The 20,056-nt window shown below is 43.3% G+C and overlaps 1 protein-coding gene across 1 annotated transcript in view; it reads left to right on the top strand.

Annotated features, from left to right (window-relative positions):
- The window catches only part of YJEFN3 (YjeF N-terminal domain containing 3), a 102,920-nt gene that overhangs the window by 360 nt on the left and 82,504 nt on the right, over window positions 1-20,056 (top strand). The window lies entirely within an intron of this gene.

The raw sequence follows: 20,056 nt of genomic DNA, 5'->3' as shown, positions 1-20,056 counted from the left end.
AGACAATGACTCTACAAGTGTCTTAGAAATGAATAATTAGGCGGTGCACTTGGTGAGCCCATGCTGTTAGTTTTGGGGAATGATTGACTGTCAGCAATTATTTCTGTATTATAAACTATTCCCTTATAGGTACAGTATGTCAACAACAGTATAGCCTTTTATTATTTAAACCACTTTGTGAGATATGTCATACATACCGTAATTGCTATAATACTGGCTCAGCGTGACCACGAAAAGTGTCAGAAATCCCTGAGGTCCATGAGTCAAAACTGTCATTGGCTTAAGGTTTACAATGATATACAGCTGTCATTAGTTCTGGCATTGTGTACAATATAAACTTTTAGATATCTCCATAACTGCTAACTGTTAATACCGTTCACTGTTTTAAACGGACCTGATAGGTCTTGGCTTTCAAAAGAGGAATTGTAAATAAGCATCTCAAAAAGTGTTTGAGTTACAGTATTTAATACATCTGGCTGCTGTCACTTTCGGCGGTTCATGGGATCCTCTTCTGTTCAGTAAAGCTTCACACATGGTGCATATTTTAAGTTCTGTCACTTTCACAAGTTTCTCATTTCCACAAACCCAGATAAGCAATATTATTAGCACTGAAGCGTCTCGGCATATTTAGTTATAGCATGTTTCCTTCAGGTATTTTTAACAGGTATTATAGCTAATTTTTTAAAGGGAAAATGTCTGAATGGAGAAATAAGACCATAGAAGAGTGATTTTTATCCTTGGTGTCCATGACATTGGAATAATATATACTGCTCTACACATCGTAGTTACTGCTTATGACTTCTCTGGCATATAGCATATAATATTTATATTAACTTTAATTATTTATTATTCATTTTGAGGCAGTAAAAGCTGATCAAGGAGTTAATATTAGGTAGTCAAATACAGTTTTGATCTGCAATTCTTTATGTAACAAGCTATAACTCATATATAATTTATACAAGTCCATTTTTTTAAAGGTACACTCTGGTTTAAAAAAATTCGTAACAACAGATGTGGCCACTGGGTTACATCAACCAGTCCATATGCTATGAGTTTACTCATTTACAAATAAAAAGTTGCAGGTGCATATTTATAGGTGCCCGAAGCTAAAGGGAAGAAGATGGGACATTTCTCATTTATTTTCATTTGACTAATATACATATCCAACCTGATCATTTTTAGAATTGAAATGCAATTTTTATAAAAGTATACTAAATAGTAAGGCAAAATGGCTGATATCGGCACATCCAAAACATAGCTTAGAATATAACAAGAGCTTTCATTCATAATATAAAATCTAGATTGTATTTAAACGGGGGCTGAGATATATGCCACTCAAGCTCTAACAGTATAAAATCTAGTATGGCACAATATATATCAATATCAATATAAACAACTGTGTTTACTCTGAAATACTAGTTTTAAACCAAGACTTTAAATGGATGTTGGTGGTACAGAAGAAGTAGTGGTTTTCATTTTGTCCAGATCTTCATGTGTCAATAATTCTCGGTCCTCTAATGTTTTCCACTTTCTTACTGCAGATTAGCTGACCATTGATAGACACTGTAAGAATTTGGGGACCCTCCTTTAGTGCATTTATACTATGCTTTATGATTGCAGTGAAACATACTTTTGTACCTTCCTTAACCCAAATTTTCTTCTAAGCATATACAGATATATAGATCAAGAAGGGAAACAGTATTGCATAAGAGATGGAGTGGGCTATACCTCTACATTTACAGTTTCATATTTCTATCCATTTGCCTAGATCAACAGTAGAAGCAAACATAAGAAACACATATATCTAATATATTGTCTGTCTATCTATATCTATCTATCTATCTATCTATCTATCTATCTATCTATCTATCTATCTCCTATCTATCTATCTATCTATCTATCTATCTATCTATCTATCTATCTATCTCCTATCTATCTATCTATCTATCTATCTATCTATCTATCTGTTAGACACAAATGCTTCCCCTCCTTATGCACAGGAGGATCAACATTGTACATAAGAGTCAGGCAGAGGAAACATCAAATAAACAGGCACAAGTCAAATAAAGAATAGCAGATCAGGAGCAAAACACCTTCGCTATGGCCAAACCACAATATTGCTAAGTTACAGGTAAATTGGCGGAGAACCCTAAATAATGCTAGCAAGCAATAGGTGGGAAAATTAGAGACATTATAGACATACAGATGTAGCCTGTGTTAACTTGATCACAATGACACGTTTAACTCAACCTTCCAATTGAAGCACAATTGTTGCATCAGGGATCATGTTAACCCTGTACACACTGGCACTTTAGCTTACAATCAGTGCATGGACATGGCATCTATGGGACATCCCATGAAATGCAGCCATGAAGGAGCAAACCCAGACCAGTTAACTTGGAGGTAAAACACTGATGCAAACTGCTGGCATTACAGTATTCTAAATAGGCATACACTCACTTGCAATGCTCTAAATGAATACTATTTTATTTATATGATTTAACTTTCTCATGTAAATAGAAAAGAAGACATACAAAACGCAGCAATCACTGAGCTCAAGGAGATCAGCAAACAAAATCCAATGGAGTACTCAAGAGTCTCCATTGATACATTGCCCCCTGAAACATTTGAGTATGCAAAAACAGGGTCCGTGGAGTTCATTCATGAGTCAAAAAACGGGAACACCAAGATATCCCTCCTGGAAAGGAAACCCGTTGTTTGGTGATCTCCCCACTGGGAGGTACCCCTTAGCAACCCCTTACCAGGAAGGATATGTGGCTATTCCTCTGATTTGAGACTCGGAACTAAGGTTCCACAGACCCTGTTTTTGCGTAGAGAAATGAAGGCATAGAAACATAAAAGGTTGCCAGCATAAAAAGACTACTAAGTCCATCTAGTCTGCTCTTTCTTATTATTAGATATATGTTTACCCCAGGCATGTTTAAAGGGAACCAATCAGCATCGTGCTGATATCCTTACCAGGGGCGTAACTAGAAATGGCTGGGCCCCATAGCAAACTTTTGATTGGGGCCCCAACCCCCTCAATCGACCACTACGCCATAAACACACTCAGCTCTACACAGGTTCTGTACACCATATAAATTACAGTACAGTTATATTAAGTGACTCACAGGGGACGTCTTCTCTGATCGGAGTTCTTTCCTTTTCATCTTCTCCATCCGTCCTGGGCCGTTATGAGAACTTCTCCGAGCCACGAATCCACAGAATCTGCCAGACAGACATATTAGACTCCTCACTCTGGCACCATCCTTATCTCTATACACACTGCACATCTGTACTGTCCCCTTTACACCCTCATTTAGTGGGTAGCCCTGACTCTATGTGACCCCCTAATAATATATGCCCCCCTCTGTGTATTCCCTCTCCCCCTATGTTGCCCCCCCCCCCAAATAGATGGCCCCTCTCCCCCCATGTTGCCCTCCTTATAGATGGCCCCCTCTCCCCCCCACCCTCCCTTATAGATGGCCTCCTCTCCCCCCACCCTCCCTTATAGATGGCCTCCTCTCCCCCTCCATATAGATGGCCTCCTCTACCCCCTCCCTTATAGATGGCCTCCTCTCCCCCCTCCTTATAGATGGCCCCCTTTCCCCCCACCCTCCCTTATGGATGGTCCCCTCTCCCCCCACCCTCCCTTATAGATGGCCCCCTCTCCCCCCACCCTCCCTTATAGATGGCCTCCTCTCCCCCTCCTTATAGATGGCCCCCTTCCCCCTCCCTTATAGATGGTCCCCTTCCCCCCTCCCTCATAGATGCCCCCCTCTTCCTCCCCACCCTCATAGATGCCCCCTCTTTCCCCCTACCCTCATAGATGCCCCCCTCCTTCTCCCCACCCTCATAGATGCCCCCCTCCTTCTCCCCACCCTCATAGATGCCCCCTATTTCCCCCACCCTTATAGATGCCCCCCTCCTTCCCCCCACCCTCATAGATGCCCCCCTCCTTCCCCCCACCCTCATAGATGCCCCCTCTTTCCCCCCACCCTCATAGATGCCCCCACCCTCATAGATGCCCCCCTCTTCCCCCCCCCCACCCTCATAGATGCCCCCACCCTCATAGATGCCCCCCTCTTTCCCCCCCACCCTCATAGATGCCCCCCTCTTTCCCCCCACCCTGCAGGCTGATAAAAAAACAAAATTTAACTCACCTGACAACACGCTCCCACGTCGATCCTCACTTCTCCTGGTCTGTCCTCGGCTGCTGCGCGGCTGCCGGGGGTGTCGCGTCTTATCCCCGGCAGCGCTCGCATCCCAGAACTCCCTGCGCGCCGGAACCGAAAGTCAGGGCCCAAGGCGCGCAGGGAGTTCTGGGATGCGCGGCTGCCGGGGATAAGACGCGACACCCCTGGCAGCCGCGCAGCAGCCGGGGAGAAGACGGAGCCAGACTCTTGTGACCGCAAGCAAAACAATGCTTGCGGTCACAAGCGTGATTGATCGGGAGGGCCCCGCGGGCCCCCCTTCGTGGCCACTGCCTGGACCCCAAACAGCTGTAGCACCCGGGAGGCCTGCTCGGCCGCCGGGTGCTACAGGCTATGTGAGCTCCGGGGGCCCGCGCCACGGGCCCCCGATACGGCGGGGCCCCGTAGCGGCCGCTACGGCTGCTACGGCGGTAGTTCCGCCAGTGATCCTTACTAGCTTCAAAGTATAGATCTATTGTGAAGCTCCCCGAGCATACCCGCTGTGGAAAAAGAGGTTTATCCCAGCAGGCAAGGCTGGGAGAGGGGCTGTGTGACTAGTCATGGCTTTCTGCCTGTCAGCGCACTCTGCGGAGATAAGTCACTGGCAGAGAGACCCGTTAGTATAAAAGTATATGACCAAGTTTTCTGATCAATAAGCAATAATGTGTGACTAAAATATTACCCAAAATTCTCTATGTTGCACAACATAGCACTGTCATTGTCTCAGAATGATTCTTTAAAAATCCAAATGTTATTCCCATCCATTTTATTTGGGGGCAATATTAGACATAAGTTAAAGGAGAAGTCCCATGAAAAAAAAAAAAAATCGCAGGCAGGGGTGGTGTAGAAACATAATATAGAATGGATACTTACCCATCCCTGTACCTCTGTGACGCCGGTCTCACTGCTCCCAGACAGCCGATGGATGTAATTTTTGACCAGCTTCCTGGTACATCACAGCCCTAGCTTCTGCTGCTGCAATGGTACAGACCTTATGATGGATTGCCTGCTCTGCCAGTCACTGATTGGCTGAGTGGGCAATTCATCAGCTGGGTTCATGACCTTGCAGCAGCAGGGCCATATTAACAGCTGCTGCTGCCCTAGGCACTAAACTTGAAGATGACCCACCGCAGGATTGGTAGGTAATAGCTCCAGGCGTCACATTTAACACCGCCATACCAGACCTGACCAATATCACCATACTATGACTAGATAACACCCCCCCCCCCCCCCCCCACGTAGAACTTCTCCCCCAAAAGACAACAGATTTACTGGCAAGTCTGAACAGGAGGAGGGAGACTACAAAATATAAAAACAAACAAAAAAAGTTGTTTCCTTCCCCCTGCTCCCTGATGCTGCCCCCCCTGCAAGGTGCTGCCCTAGGCACTAGACCAAGGGTGCCTAGTGGTAAACACAGCCCTGGCTGCAAGGGCCCATACTCTGTGCCTATTGGGTTTCTTTGATTTAGATCACTCTAGGCATCCTACTAGACTTCTTCCACTCAACAAACTAGCCACATTAGTCTGGCAACAGGTTAAGAAAGTGTACAGGTTTTATCTCCGAAATGCCCCTGGGGTGTAATGAATATCACCCTGTGCTGATTATATCATCATAATGACTCGAAGGAGAGTATGGAATCTGACCTTCATGTCTCTCCGGCTGCAAATAATAAACTAGTGCAGTTGAATATAATCTACCAGTCTTATTTATTGGTTTTGCTGCCCCAGTCTCCCTCCACTCCCCCCCCCCATTCATGTCTTTTGTCAGGAAGTAGTTACAATTATCTCTACTTTGTCGGTCATGTTAATCCCTTTAAGGGCCCTTCTACACGGGACGATTATCATGCGAAAAATCTTTATGTCATTAAAATTTAAACGATAAGCGTTCTGTGTAACTGCAGGCAACGATCGAAAAATTGTTCGTATGTTGTTGATCGTTGATTTAGATCTGAACCTAAAATTATCGTTAATCGTTTGCTAATCGTTCGCTGTAATTCCACGTTCATTCACTCAAGTTCCGCATTTTTTCACTAATCATTCAGTGTAATAGCACATTGCCCATTGTTTTGCTGAGATCAGAAGGAATAAACGATCATAGTAACGATCGCATCTAATGATCATTGTTCTGTGTAATATAGTGAACAATTTCAGGTTAATGATAAACAATCTCGTTTGCGATCGTTTATCGTTAGTCGTTAATCGTTAAAAATCATTGCGTCAATATCTATAATGACAGTACCCTAGTGAGCATCAGTGCAAGCCTTTATCTGTGGTGTGTAGCAGAGGAAGCGCTAATGATTCCCATTTTATACCCTTGTTGTGTGTGATCTGGACACTGCTCTCTTATGGGGGTTTTACACGGAGCGATAATTCGCCCAATTGCACGATTAACGATTTTGAATGAACAATTTTTTTTCTATAACGATCGGCGTTTAGACGGAACGATACATCGTACGGAATATTCGTTTTGCAATCGTTTTGCGATCGCTTAAGCCTATCTCACACATAGGGGAAATCGTTGAAAGACTGTTTACACTGAACGATCTGTGATTTTTTTGTGAACGATCAACGACGATTTGAGAACTTGTTGAAAGATCAAAATGAACGATTTTTCGCTTGTCGCTTGATCGTTCGCTGCTTTTACACGTACGATTATCGTTCGAATTCGACCGTTATCGTGCAAATTCGAATCGATACATTGTTCCGTGTAAAACCACCATTACTTCCTTGCAGTGTTGATTGAATTCCACCACACCTGTCTGTTACCTGATCTTGTTCTAAGCTGCAGAACATTAACCTGGATGTGATTAAAAGATCCCCTCACCACTAGCCTGCTATCTGCATGGTCTGAGTGCTAGAAGTTTGGTCTAATCACACCCCAGAGCAGGACCTTGACATCATATAAGTCAGCTTGCTATACTGGACGTCTTTCTAGATTTGGCTAGCCCTTACCTTTTGCTATTTTCATCTTCTGACCTTTGGCTTTCTCTGACTTTGCTCTTTCTTGCTGACTCTTGCTGCAGTTTTGACCTTTTTTTTTGCCTTACCATCCCTTTTTTGGGTTGTTTGTTTGTCATGTCCACAATTCTCTGCTTAGATTTACCAGTTTTTCTGCATGTTTCATGTAATGTTAGTTACTGTACCTGTATTCTTAGACGTTTATGGTTATGTATTTAAATGTGATGTGCCACCTACATATGTTGGGTGCTTCTTCTTTGATCCCTAGTGTTTTCTAGAATTTCTGGTTTCTGAATATCATATTGATATCTGATCAGCCTTAGGGTCCATTTACACAGAAGATTATCTGACAGATTATCTGCCAAAGATTTGAAGCCAAAGCCAGAAATGGATTTGAAAAGAGGAGAAATCTCAGGCTTTCCTCATCCTCAGCCCGGCCCCACCGTCAACCGCAGCCCCCTGCACCGCCCCGATCGCCACCCCCACCGCTCCGATCGCCGCCGCCGCTCTGATCGCCCCCCGCCGCCGCTCCAAACGCCCCCCGCCGCCGCCACTCCGATTGCCCCCCCGCTGAAGCTCTGATCGCCCCCGCCCCGGCCACGAGCATACGTTACCTGCTCCGCGTCGCAGGTCTTTGACATCCCCGCCTCCGCTCTTCAGTGCACTGATTGGCTGAATTTCAAACGGCTCCTCTTCAGCCAATCAGTGTTCCTCTTCAGCACTGATTGGCTGAAGAGGAGCCGTTTGAAATTCCCGTCTCCCTTCTTCAGCCAACCAATGCAAGGCAGCACTGATTGGCTGAAGAGGAGCCGTTTGAAATTCCCGGCTCCCCTCTTTAGCCAATCAGTTTGATCGAGCCAGCGCAGGGGGCTGCGGATGAGCGGGGGGCCGGGCGGCAGGCAGGGCTGCGGGCGGCGCGCGGCCGGACTATCGCGCGACGACTGTTTACACGGAGCGATCGGCGAACGACGATTTATGAACATGTTAAAAGATCAAAATGAACGATTTTTCGATCGTTCGCCGCGTTTACACGTACGATTATCGTTCGAATTCGATTGTTATCGTGAAAATTCACCCGATAATCGTTTCGTGTAAACGTAGCATTAGACACCACATGCAGCTAAAATCAGACCCTCATGTGGTAATAGGCATATGGCCAATGGCCTGGTCACAGCACATGGCTACTAAGGAAGAAATGGGAGCTTTTCTCTACATGTAGAACTCCCCCCCCCCCCCATAAAAGTCGGAAGGGGAGATGGGAGACTAAAAGAAAAAAAAAAATGTTTTCTTTCCCCCTGCTCCCTTGTGATGCCCCCCTGCAAGGTGCTGCCCTAAGATAGGAGATGACAAACCCTTTTAGATCGCACACGAGGAGTCATTAAGTGGATGTTCCAGTTCTATAACAGTGACCAAGAGCGACTAGTTCATGACATATGCTTAAAAAGCCTCCAGCATACTTGGATTCAGAATCTTTGCTCAATACAATAACCAGAAAACCCACCCCGAATGAACTGCCTAGCCGCCCTTTACCATGTGTATTTGTATTCTGACAATTACTGTCCTAACATTTTATGCAGTTATTTAATTTACTTCAGTCACTGGACATTATGGCATATCATCGCCGCTTTGCCTTGTACAGACTGAAACGTGAGGCAAAAGCACTGGTGTAAGAGTGGCAGTCAATTTATAAGCAGAGTAAAATGTCTTTTTTTTTTATATACTTCTGACAGTATTTTTTTTACTCTTGAAAAAAACCTTAGAAGATAGTTGAATTTAAAAGAATGTGTAACAGAAGAAAGGTTCAGATTCAGCTTAGCTTATAACACTTCAAATACTATTTTTCAGAGCCTTGCACCATGTCTTTAGGCATGACAGATGGGCTCAGGACATATTTTGTAATACCAGCCATGGAACAAATAATAAGTGATTATGCAGATCTGTCATGTTTAAAGCAGAGCTATCAAAAGTATAATATGGAAGGCCTTTTGTGTACTTGAAAAGCATGAAACGAAAGTTTTAGAATTTTATTTTAGTCTCACTGAATTTTCACATTTGAATACCATTTAGTTTGTTTTTTATTCAATTAGCCTCAAAATTCACTGCTTATTAATTTCTCTTTTTATATGTGCCATCTCAAGAGAAGTGATATTCTAAAAGCACAGTTCTCTATGTAGCGGAGTTATTTTGGATAAATTCGATCTGATCAGTAAGAGACCCCCCTGTAGATATATTATGGGGTGGTGGCCGTACATTACATGGGAGGGCTCAGGTATACCACTTAGTGAAGAAAGTAAAAATAGGCTAGTAGGTGGGGGCAAGTGATAGGGTGCTGGGGTAACTTGAAGCAGAGGAGGATCCAGAAGCTCTAGGCTTATAAGAACTTCTGGACTTTCTTTGGTCCATGGACACTAGTAGACCCACAGGCTAATATATAAGGCAATCAGTTAAACCAGTGCTTCTCAAACTGCTAGGCGGGCCTCACCAGTGAGGCGCCCCCTAGTTGCTGGTGAGGCACAGCTGGGGAGGTAGTTTTCACAGAAGTGACTATAAGCTGCACATCCCTGTGCAGTCTGTGCTGTCTTATCCCTGGCTACAACAATCTCTAGTTTAGGAACATTATTGACTGGTTTTGTACTTTTTTTTTAATGTCATACAGAGATTAGGAGACAAATGAAGGGTAGACTGAGCAATAGTTTTCATATTTGAATGGACTTCCGCCATAGATAGTGAGGCCCCAGCATCCTCTTGGTCTGATAAGGCCGAGGCATCATTATGTCTCTTTGACGAGGCTCCAATGGAAAAAGTTTGAGAAGCACTGAGTTAAACAATCAAATACCAACTTCTGTGGGCAAGTATAACATGTACAAAGTTGCCAACAGTCCTGGATTTTCCAGGACTGTCCCGGTTTTGAGCTGACAGTTCCGGCAAATTAATGTCCCAGGTATGTCCTGGCAAGCCCTGTCTGTGTGACATCAAGCCCTGCCCCTTGTGCCAACCACTCTATGCTTTTAACTATGTGCACTCCTAATGAGGATTATAGTTAAATGCAAACTGCTTTAGGCAGTAGGCTGTATTGTGCCTCCAGCCACTAGAGGCCGCTCCCTCCTCTCAGCTCCAGGACCAGTCAGGAACGTCACTGGAGTGGTTAGCAGAGCCTGAAAAAAAGAGAAGATGGGGTACTGAAGGGAACTAGGTAAGTATGTGTGTTTGTTGTTCTTTTATTGTTTTTACTAATGGGAGGATACCCACATGAGGAGGATTATTCTAAAGGAGGAATGGGTTAACCTACAGAGGGGATTTGGTGGTGGGGATTTTGACAGCAACTGTGGTAAAAAAGGATGGTGAAAATGCAGAAACTCTAGCTTTCCCAGCATCCTATACTCAGTATGATGTGGTCACCCAGCTTTCCAGCATCCTATACTCAGTATGATGGAGGTCATCCAGCTTTCCAGCATCTTATAATGAGTGTAATGAAGGTCACCCAGCTTTCTCAGCATCCTATACTCAGTATGATGGAGGTCATCCAGCTTTCCAGCATCTTATAATGAGTGTAATGAAGGTCACCCAGCTTTCTCAGCATCCTATACTCAGTATGATGGGAATCACCCAGCTTTCCAGCATCTTGTACTCATGTGTATGGTTCTAACTGTAAGGTCCATACAATGAAAACAATATAGGGAAAATTCATTTAAAAAGTTAATCCAGATGATGAGCAACACCCCTGCAAAACACACCCACAGTAGAGCACGCCCCACAGACCACACCAAAAATTTTTTAATTGTTGGCAACTATGCATGTATGTAGGGAAAAAAGTAAAGCTCCAAATTAAGAGAGGACTCCTCACCTTAATATTGTGTCAGAACACATTTCCAATCTGCTCAGTGAACAGAATAGTGGCTTTCAGCCAAAGGCCATCACACAGTAAGGTTAACATTGCATTCTGATGGCAGCTAGGCTGACAACCCCAGATGATCCATAGATGATCTTAGTCAATTGGTATACCCCGCTGGGCAGCATTTTAAGTTACATTTTACCAAAAAGCAGAATATAAACCAGGGTTTTTGAGGACTTGTTAGTATTCACTGGTGGGAGCTCTGCAATTCATTGCAAGCATATGTGGGTTAAGGCTGTTTCATGCTTTTTCTGGCATACAAACGTTATGGTGTCTGTGTAAGTGAACCTGGTGTCATCCTTATAGTAACCACACAGACATTTTTATATGCATACAGGCAATACATTATGCATGACAAGGTTTATTTTTTATTCTAATTATGGATATGATTAAACCTTGCTGCTAAACTACCTAATACTTGAACAGCTAAATAGATATGAACACATAAATACCCAATACTTGTACTAAGTGCTAACAAAGAGGCTACAGTGAGTATTAAAGGGAACCAATCATGCAAAAAAATCACCCTAATGATAAGGAAACGTGCTGGCACATCACCCAGCACGCTTCCCAAACATCCCCCTGTACCCTTCTTGCCCCCTCAATTAGACCGTATTCTTACTTTTATGATGTCCCGCGCTGTATGTAAATGCCGGGCAAGTAGTCACGGTGGGCAGTCCTGGGCGCATCTAGTCACGGTCCTGGGCGGTGGAATAGCTGTAATCACGCCCAGAGGGGCGTGATTGAAAGACCTGCGTTCTGCCAACGTCACCGGGGGCCTGCGTTACACGTCGGCGGCGCGGCAACGTCTTTAGCACGCTGCACATGTGCTGTACGGCGGGAGAAGATTCTGATGCACTGCGCATGCGCGTCATCCTAAAGACATTGGCATGCCACCGCCGTGGAACGCAGGCCGCGGGTGACGTTGGCAGAACGCAGGTCTTTCAATCATGCCCCTCTGGGCTTGATTACAGCTATTCCACCACCCAGGACCACCCACCGGGACTAATTGTCTGGCATTTACATACAGCACGGGACATCATAAAAGTAAGAATACGGTCTAATAGAGGGGGGCACGGAGGGTACAGGGGGATGTTTGGGAACTGTGCTGGGTGATGTGCCAGCATGTTTCCTTATCATTAGGGTGATTTTCTGCGTGATTGATTCCCTTTAAAGTAAATCTGTCAGCTGCAATAACGTTCCAAACTGCTGACACTGTTAGATAGCTGTTAGGTCAAGAAGACACATGGTACCAGCTGTGCTTCCAGAATGTAGGTTTTCCCAAGCTCCTGCTCTCCTGAGGGCTGTAACACCACCTCCCTCTTTTCACTGAAGAATAAAATTATTTTTAGTATGTTCTGGAAGCACAGATAGATATATAAAATGAACCATGTGTCTCTTTGACCTAGCAGCTATCTAAGGGCCCTATTACACGGGCCGATTATTGTGCAAAAATCGTTATATTGTTAGAATTTAAATGATAATTGTTCTGTGGAATTACAGGCACCGATCGAAAAATTGTTCGAATGTCATTGATCTGAACCTAAAATTATTGTTAATCGTTCGCTGTAATTCCACATTTGTTCGCTCAAGTTCCGCATTTTTTCATTAACGTTCAGAGTAATTGCGCATTGTTCATTGTTTTTCTAGGATCAGAAGGAATAAACGACCATAGTAACAATCGCAATAACGATCGTAACTAACGACTATCATTCTGTGTAATATGGTGAACAATTTCAGGTTAACGATAAACAATCTAGTTTGCGATAGGACCCTAACACTGTCAGCAGTTTGGAATGTAATTTGCATCTGACATATTCGCTTTAAATAAGTTGTCTGCTTTTAGGGTATATAGATGTATTGGAGGTCCTCACTCCGGGCACCCTTTATTAACCTTAGTAGAAAGCTGCAACAAAAAATAGCTTTCCCTCCAAATCACCTGGTTCACTTATGTATTCACAGATGGGCCATTGACTTCAAATAGTTCCAATACATACCATAGTAGGGCTAGGTCAGTTCATCATCAGAGGTGTTGTGAGAGGCTGTCCTAACTTTAGGGTATGTTCACATAGTAGAGGTTTTTCAAAAATGCTGAAATGCAAACACACACCATCAATCCGACATATTTTAAGACTCCTCTGAGCCATGTCCCTTTTCTAGATGCAAGTAATGCACAAATACTGTCTAAAACATAATACAGACACATAATAAATCTGTGAGCAGTTTGAGCCAAAATTCTGCAGCATTTTGCTTTGTAAATTGTTGCCTGTGTTTATTTTTTATGTTGCAGTTACATGCTCCAGAAATATCTCTGCAAATAATGCTGCAGATAATATACTATGCAACATGTTCATTCTTCATGTAGTTTCTGCTTCAGACTAGCTCTACTGAACTACAGAGTTTTGTTTCTGCCTAGTTTATGTATTTATCTGCATAGTTTATTCACAGCAGAACATGAAGAAGCAAAGAGAAGATCTGCCAACAGCAGTCTGTTCATGATACCCTAATAGCAAAAGCATGCTTTTTTCTTATTTCATTTAAACACTTAGGGCCACATGTATCATCCTGCGAACGGATGATTTTCGGCGGAAAGTGCCGATTTGCGTATTTTTTTGTACGCAAATGGCCGATTTGCGAATAAAATATTCGCAAATCGGCACTTTCCGCCGAGTACGCCAGGGGGGCGGAAAGGGGGCATGTAGTGGGCGGAACGGAGGGCGCGGACTCAGAGTCCGCGCGATTTACCATCCGTTCCGCCCAAATATACGCCGAAAACCTACTCCAGTCCTCAGCTGGCGTAGGTTTTCGGCGGTGCGCACCGGCGCGCACGGGATTTATGTAGAGGCAGTCCGCCTCTACATAAATCTCCGTAGCGCCGGAGCTGCGGGGGCATTTTTAAGTCCAGCGTAAAAAACGCCGGACTTAATAAATGCCCCCCTTAGGCGGACTGCCTCTACATAAATCCCATGCGCGCCGGTGCGCACCGCCGAAAACCTACGTCAGCTGAGGACTGGAGTAGGTTTTCGGCGTATATTTGGGCGGAACGGATGGTAAATCGCGCGGACTCTGAGTCCGCTCCCTCCGTTCCGCCCACTACACGCCCCTTTTCCGCCCCCCTGGCGTACTCGGCGGAAAGTGCCGATTTGCGAATATTTTATTCGCAAATCGGCCATTTGCATATAAAAAAATACGCAAATCGGCACTTTCTGCCGAAAATCATCCGTTCGCAGGATGATACATGTGGCCCTTAATCCCTTCTTTGTGTTAAAATGAATGGAAACAGGCTGGCAATATGAAACAAGCAAAAAGGGCTGAGATGCTTTTGTTTGCGTTGAAGTGAATACATACTTTCACCCCAAATCCCATCCCTCTCCATGATGTTATTATAGCTATAAATAAACATAATAACTGCCCATATTCCTGCTCCAAAGTGGGATGCTGCTTCCAGCTGGCACAATCAGCTCTTCCATTTGGGCACAATCTACAAAAAAGTTTCTGTGTATTGGAAGATACAATCTTGTTATGAAGTACAGAGACTGTAACATGTGGGTTACATGATTATTCACCTTTATGGTATTCTGGAAGTATATTTTCTATTCTACATTGAGTGGATCAAAAATGCTTAAGTAAGGCTGCATTCACACGTTCAGTGATTTTCCCGGTCCGTGATTGTGGTGGTAGCTACCTCCGTGATCCGTGCAAAACAGTCCGTTTTTTATCCCTTTTGCATCGGTGTCCGTTTTTTTCACAGATCTGTTTTACAGCATTTTAAATTCCATTGATTACATCACATCCGTGTTTTTCACGGAACAACACGGATGTCACATCTGTGTACATCCGTTAGAAAAACACGGATCGCATTGATTTCTATGGGGAATTTGTTCTGTGCTTCCGTTCCGAGTTATGACATGTCCTATTTTTAAACGGAATGGATCACGGATCCGTGAAATCACAGAACGTCTGAATAGCTCAATAGAAAGCAATGGTCTGTAAAATTTCCGTGATCCGTGAGCAGGGACAACTTGCCGGAACATGTGAATGCAGCCTTATACTACAGCAAGCCAGCTTCTCTCATTCTATACTTGCTGCAGTCAAGTACTTTGTTGAAAAATAACTATTAAATTTGTAACCTGCCTTCCAGTCCTTCCAACTTATTTTGATTTTACATGGCATTACATGGCATGGCACACCTCTCAGCATGTTGCTGTTGTGGCACAATAAAAAAGGTACTTCTGCAACTAATTTAAACTAATCTAAAGCTTTATGCACCTAGTCACATTATGAATTATTACTAGAGCTATGTGACCCCTACTGTACCTTCCCATGCCTTTCATTTATATTAACAAGGAGGTTTGTTTTCTCAATAAGTCTATAAGAATCCACAATCATTCTGACTTTTAATAACTTGCCCCATTTCATAACTTATTACAGAAGGGATAACTTCTATAAAGCAACACACAGGACTGCCTGTGGGTCTCTAAGATTGACCATAAAACCTTGATGTGCTATCATTAAAAGGAATGAGGGAATGTTTCCTCTAGACTCTTACCGATTAGAGACATATACTAAAATATGTTCTTTCTTTTCCTAATCTGTTTTTATTTTTTATAGTGATTTTTTTAAATTGAATTTTGTGTACATTATAATGTGACCTGCCATATTGATGCATAGCATTTAGACATATGCTTTTCTGTACAGAAACCAGTAGACTGGAGCTGAGCCCTTGTCTCCTATGGGAGAGTATTCTAGGCATGCTTTGTGACCCCTGCAGAAGTCAACAGGAATATTGTGATCATCGTTTACTTTAAGTGGCCTGATCCTGTCTTATCTATATATTCAAGTCACCTTTTATAAATTTTGTATGTGATGATAAGGAGGAGAGTGTTGTTTCTCTATGAAATTGGAAGCATCAGCTTGTTATTTGGCTTAGACTTAGTGGGCAGACTGAAAACTGTAAGATTTCAGGATTATTTTAAACTAAAGATAGTGAAATTGAATGTCAGAAAGAACACCAAAAAATCTCTATTTCCCGAGAATGCATTCCCTTTAAGGAACTCTGCTCTATTTCCGATGACCAGTGATACAGTTTCAACCAAGAAGGGCACCCACTCTCGTTTTTCTCTGTTGTTTCCACAGACCAATTATTTCTGTCATATCTAACATGCATAGCAGTGGCATTTTAATTGGAAAGATAACAGTCTGTTACCAGTGTACATTTCAAGGCTGGGGGAATAGTGCAGCAAACAATATTAGCATCATGAGTCTCAGACCACATTAATATTTTACTAGAAATAGGATCTCCTCCACAGGAAAAATAGATTTTGTTCTAAAAGATTATATTCAGTAAACATACAGTAAGCATACACTCTGCTGCTTATTATACATCAAACTGCCATAAAATTAAAATTAATGGCAGGTCAAATTTTTATGGCTAGATGAGGTCCAGTATGAAGTCATACATATCAAAAATTGCAACCAGTGAAATGGTACCAGGATCACGGGCATCCAAAGACTCAATGATGCACGTGATGCCGGAAGGCTACTCCACAGGAAAGCTACTGTAGCACAACATGCTGAAAAAATGTATTGTTGTCAATAATATAAAGTTGTCAGAATAAACACTCCATTACAAATTTACTGTATTTGGTGCTACTTAATCATACAGAGTGCTTATGGTGTCCCATGTCCATAATGGGCACATGAATGGCACAACTGGGCCGTGTAGTTATATATTTTTTTATATTGCTTCATAGCTGATGACCTTTTGTTGCAAATTCCAGCACGTAAAGGATCTGCTGCAAACGCCTTGGAGTCAGACACCACAGGATTCATTCAGAGTAGGAGTTTGATCCTCAGCCAATCCAAGCTGTTTTGAACCTACACAATATTGGGTGGTATTAATGTTATAGCCAAACAATGTTTAGTACACAAATGAGAAAGTCCGACACTACTGGCAAATCCGATACAATGCAGTGGCAGTTCAGAATAACTGAGAGGTATAACATTCAACAATGTGTCACTTCAGGGTGGTATTCTATGTAAGCAGCAACAGTTCAATACACTCCATCAAAGATAAACGACATGGCACTCACCCCTCTTGAAGTAATCTTCTCATTTCTTTATTTCATACAAAAGTTACAAGCAGCAGACAGACGCCATCAGCGATGCAGCTACAGCTGTTTCATGCCATTACAGCAGCCTTGAAGAAGTGCTGTAATGGCATGAAACAGCTGTAGCTGCATCGCTGAAGGCGTTCTCTCACATGTCTGTCTGCTGTTTGTAACTTTTGTATGAAATAAAGAAATAAGAAGATTACTTCAAGAGGGGTGAGTGCCATGTCTTTTATCGTTCATGGATTGTATCAAACAATGTTTAGTTCAAATTGTTTTAGTCATGTATTGGCATGTGAACTCTCTAAGCCACAAAATAAGTGGAGACTAGACTAGATGTAGAATTTAAAGGGAATGTGTCTACAGAAAATGACTTAATGTTTAAAAGTTTATGTTTTAGTGTCACTGTCATTATAACTTTTAAAATCCAAATCAACAGTAGATGTGATATAAAGCATATTTGCAATTTACATTTTTTTATCATGAAAAACATGGCTCTTCCCAAGATTAGACTCTTTTTTTTTTCTCAAAGAGTCTAAACACATGATGTCCCGTGTTTCCTAGGTCATTTCCGCGCTCAAAGAGAAGGCAGTCGCGTAATTGATGGACACATTGAGCTGTGATTCACCCTTCTACCCTGCAAAGAGGTGTTGCAGAATGATTCCCAGGTTGTGGTTCTCTGAACAGTCAAAGGCTACAGGCAGTAGTGCTGCTGGAACTGTGGCATGGTCAGAAACAGAGCAAACAGGATGAATCAAACCAAGGAATGGGATTAGAGTCAGAAGTTATCCATGAGTCAGGACCAGGAGAAGCGCTACAATGATCATGTGTAGTATTCAAAAATGCAGGAGTGTAGTCAGAAAATACCCATAAAGTACTTTACACAAAATACCCAGGCATTTTCTGAGTTTATCATTTTCTGACCTCCACCTGATACCCACTGGAAAGCTTAAAAACTTTAAGGAGAATTTGGAAATAATTGTCTCTTAAAATAGAATGACATTATGATTGTTATTTGCACTTGGCTATTACTGTTATGGTTTGTTCTAATGTTCAGGTTCTTAGATGCCATTCTTAAATCCTAGGCCAAGAATAGATTTAAAAGAACAGAAGACCAGAAGTGTTTTTTTTTTTTTAAATAAATGTCCTTTGCCAGTGTATATGAAAACCCTGATTATTCTGCGGATGCAACAAAACATTGGGGAGCCACTAATGGTGTGTTCTTTTAATTGCTGTTCCCTTTTAATATCTATCCGCACATTTAGTCTGTGCTCCTGACTGCTCGCTTGCCCGCCTCATTCCCTGGCCATGGCTCTTCAGTCCCCGCTTGTACTTCTGCCCCTGTCTTTTGTATTGATTCGGGTGCCGTGTCTGTGCACCACTCTGTCTCTGCTATGTCTTAAAAGGCCAGTGCTCCGATTATTGTTTTTTCCTTTCCCTGGCTCCCAAGAAAGCTTTACTTTTCCTGCTCCATGTTACCGGATCGTTAGTGCTCTTAGCCTAAAAGAGTGTTCCTTGTCTGAAGTCTTGTTACAGAGTACCAGTTCTTCTTGCTTACATCCTTGACTCCGTTCCTGTCTGCTGCTTGTCCCCAACCACGTTATTATTGCCTTGTTTCTCTACCTCGCCTCACCTTGCCACATAAACAAGCATGTTGTGCCAGGGCTAAAGACCTGGGGGTCACCTCCCGTAGCAAGTACATCCTGCCTTGCGACGAACTCTTGTGAAGACCACTGGCCCCTTAGACTCTGCTTTGTGGTACGGCTTACCACCATCACTTGTGGAGGTTCAGCGGATCCACTGTACTCCAGCCATTACAGTAAGATCTGACCATGGATCCCAGAAAGGTGCAAGATATTTGTGACATTTTTTAGAGTGGTCGCTCAGCAGAGTCAACAGACTGCACAGCAATCCCAGCAGATGCAACAGCTCTTCCGCTATCATACAGCAGCTTCTTGTGGCTCCGCAGTCCCCTCCTACACCTCTATCTCCACCAGAGCCTACAGAGTCTACCCTGGGGCCTAATCTTTGCCTGGCACTTTCCTCCAAATATAAAGGGGATCCCAAGTTATGCAGAGGCTTTGTGATGCAGTGAACCATGCACATTGAACTAATGGCTAACCAATTCATCACAGAGATGTCCAATGTCGCGTTTGTTATCAGCCTTCTTTCTGGAAAAGCATTGTTGTAGGCTACATCTCTGTGGAATCAGGATGATCCTGTCACCTCTGACCTTCAAGTCTTCCTGTCTTAGTTCCGGAGCATCTTCTCTCACAACTTGGACCCTTATATCAACAATGTTTGGTCCTCAAGCATCTTAGAGAGAATCACCTCTACGCCAAACCAGAAAAATGTCTGTTTTATCAGTCCGGTCTTTCTTTCCTCAGCTATATTGTCTTATTGTCTCTGACAAAGGCCTTCTAATGGATCCAGCTAAGCTTTTAGCTGTTCTACAATGGCCTCGTCCCATCGGCCTCTGGGCAATTCTTTTTTTAGGTTTTGCCAACTTCTATTGTCAGTTTATTCCACATTATTGCACAGTAGTAACACCTATAGTAGCATTTACCTGAAAGAATGGCAACCCAAGGTCATGGTCTCCAGTGGCAGAAGAGGCTTTCTGTCACCTTCAAAGGGTACCCATCATTTGAAGTGGGTGGCAGGATACGCTGCAAAAATCCTGCCGGCGGACTGTCCGTTTGGGTGCTCTTCCGGCTCGGCCTTTGGCTGCATACACTTACAATGCAGACAGATGCTGAGGTGGAAGAAGACCATCGCTTGCTGGCGCCTGAACTGACGCCCCCAGCCGGCAGGATTTTTGCAGTGTATCCTGCCCCCCACTCCAAATCATAGGTATCAGCATTTGCCTTGGCTCCCATCCTGTCACGCCCAGATTCTGCTAAGCTT

Source organism: Dendropsophus ebraccatus, chromosome 3 (assembly GCF_027789765.1).
Source record: "Dendropsophus ebraccatus isolate aDenEbr1 chromosome 3, aDenEbr1.pat, whole genome shotgun sequence".
In the NCBI taxonomy this organism is placed as follows: Eukaryota; Metazoa; Chordata; class Amphibia; order Anura; family Hylidae; genus Dendropsophus; species Dendropsophus ebraccatus.
This window is presented reverse-complemented; position numbering and strand designations above follow the sequence as displayed.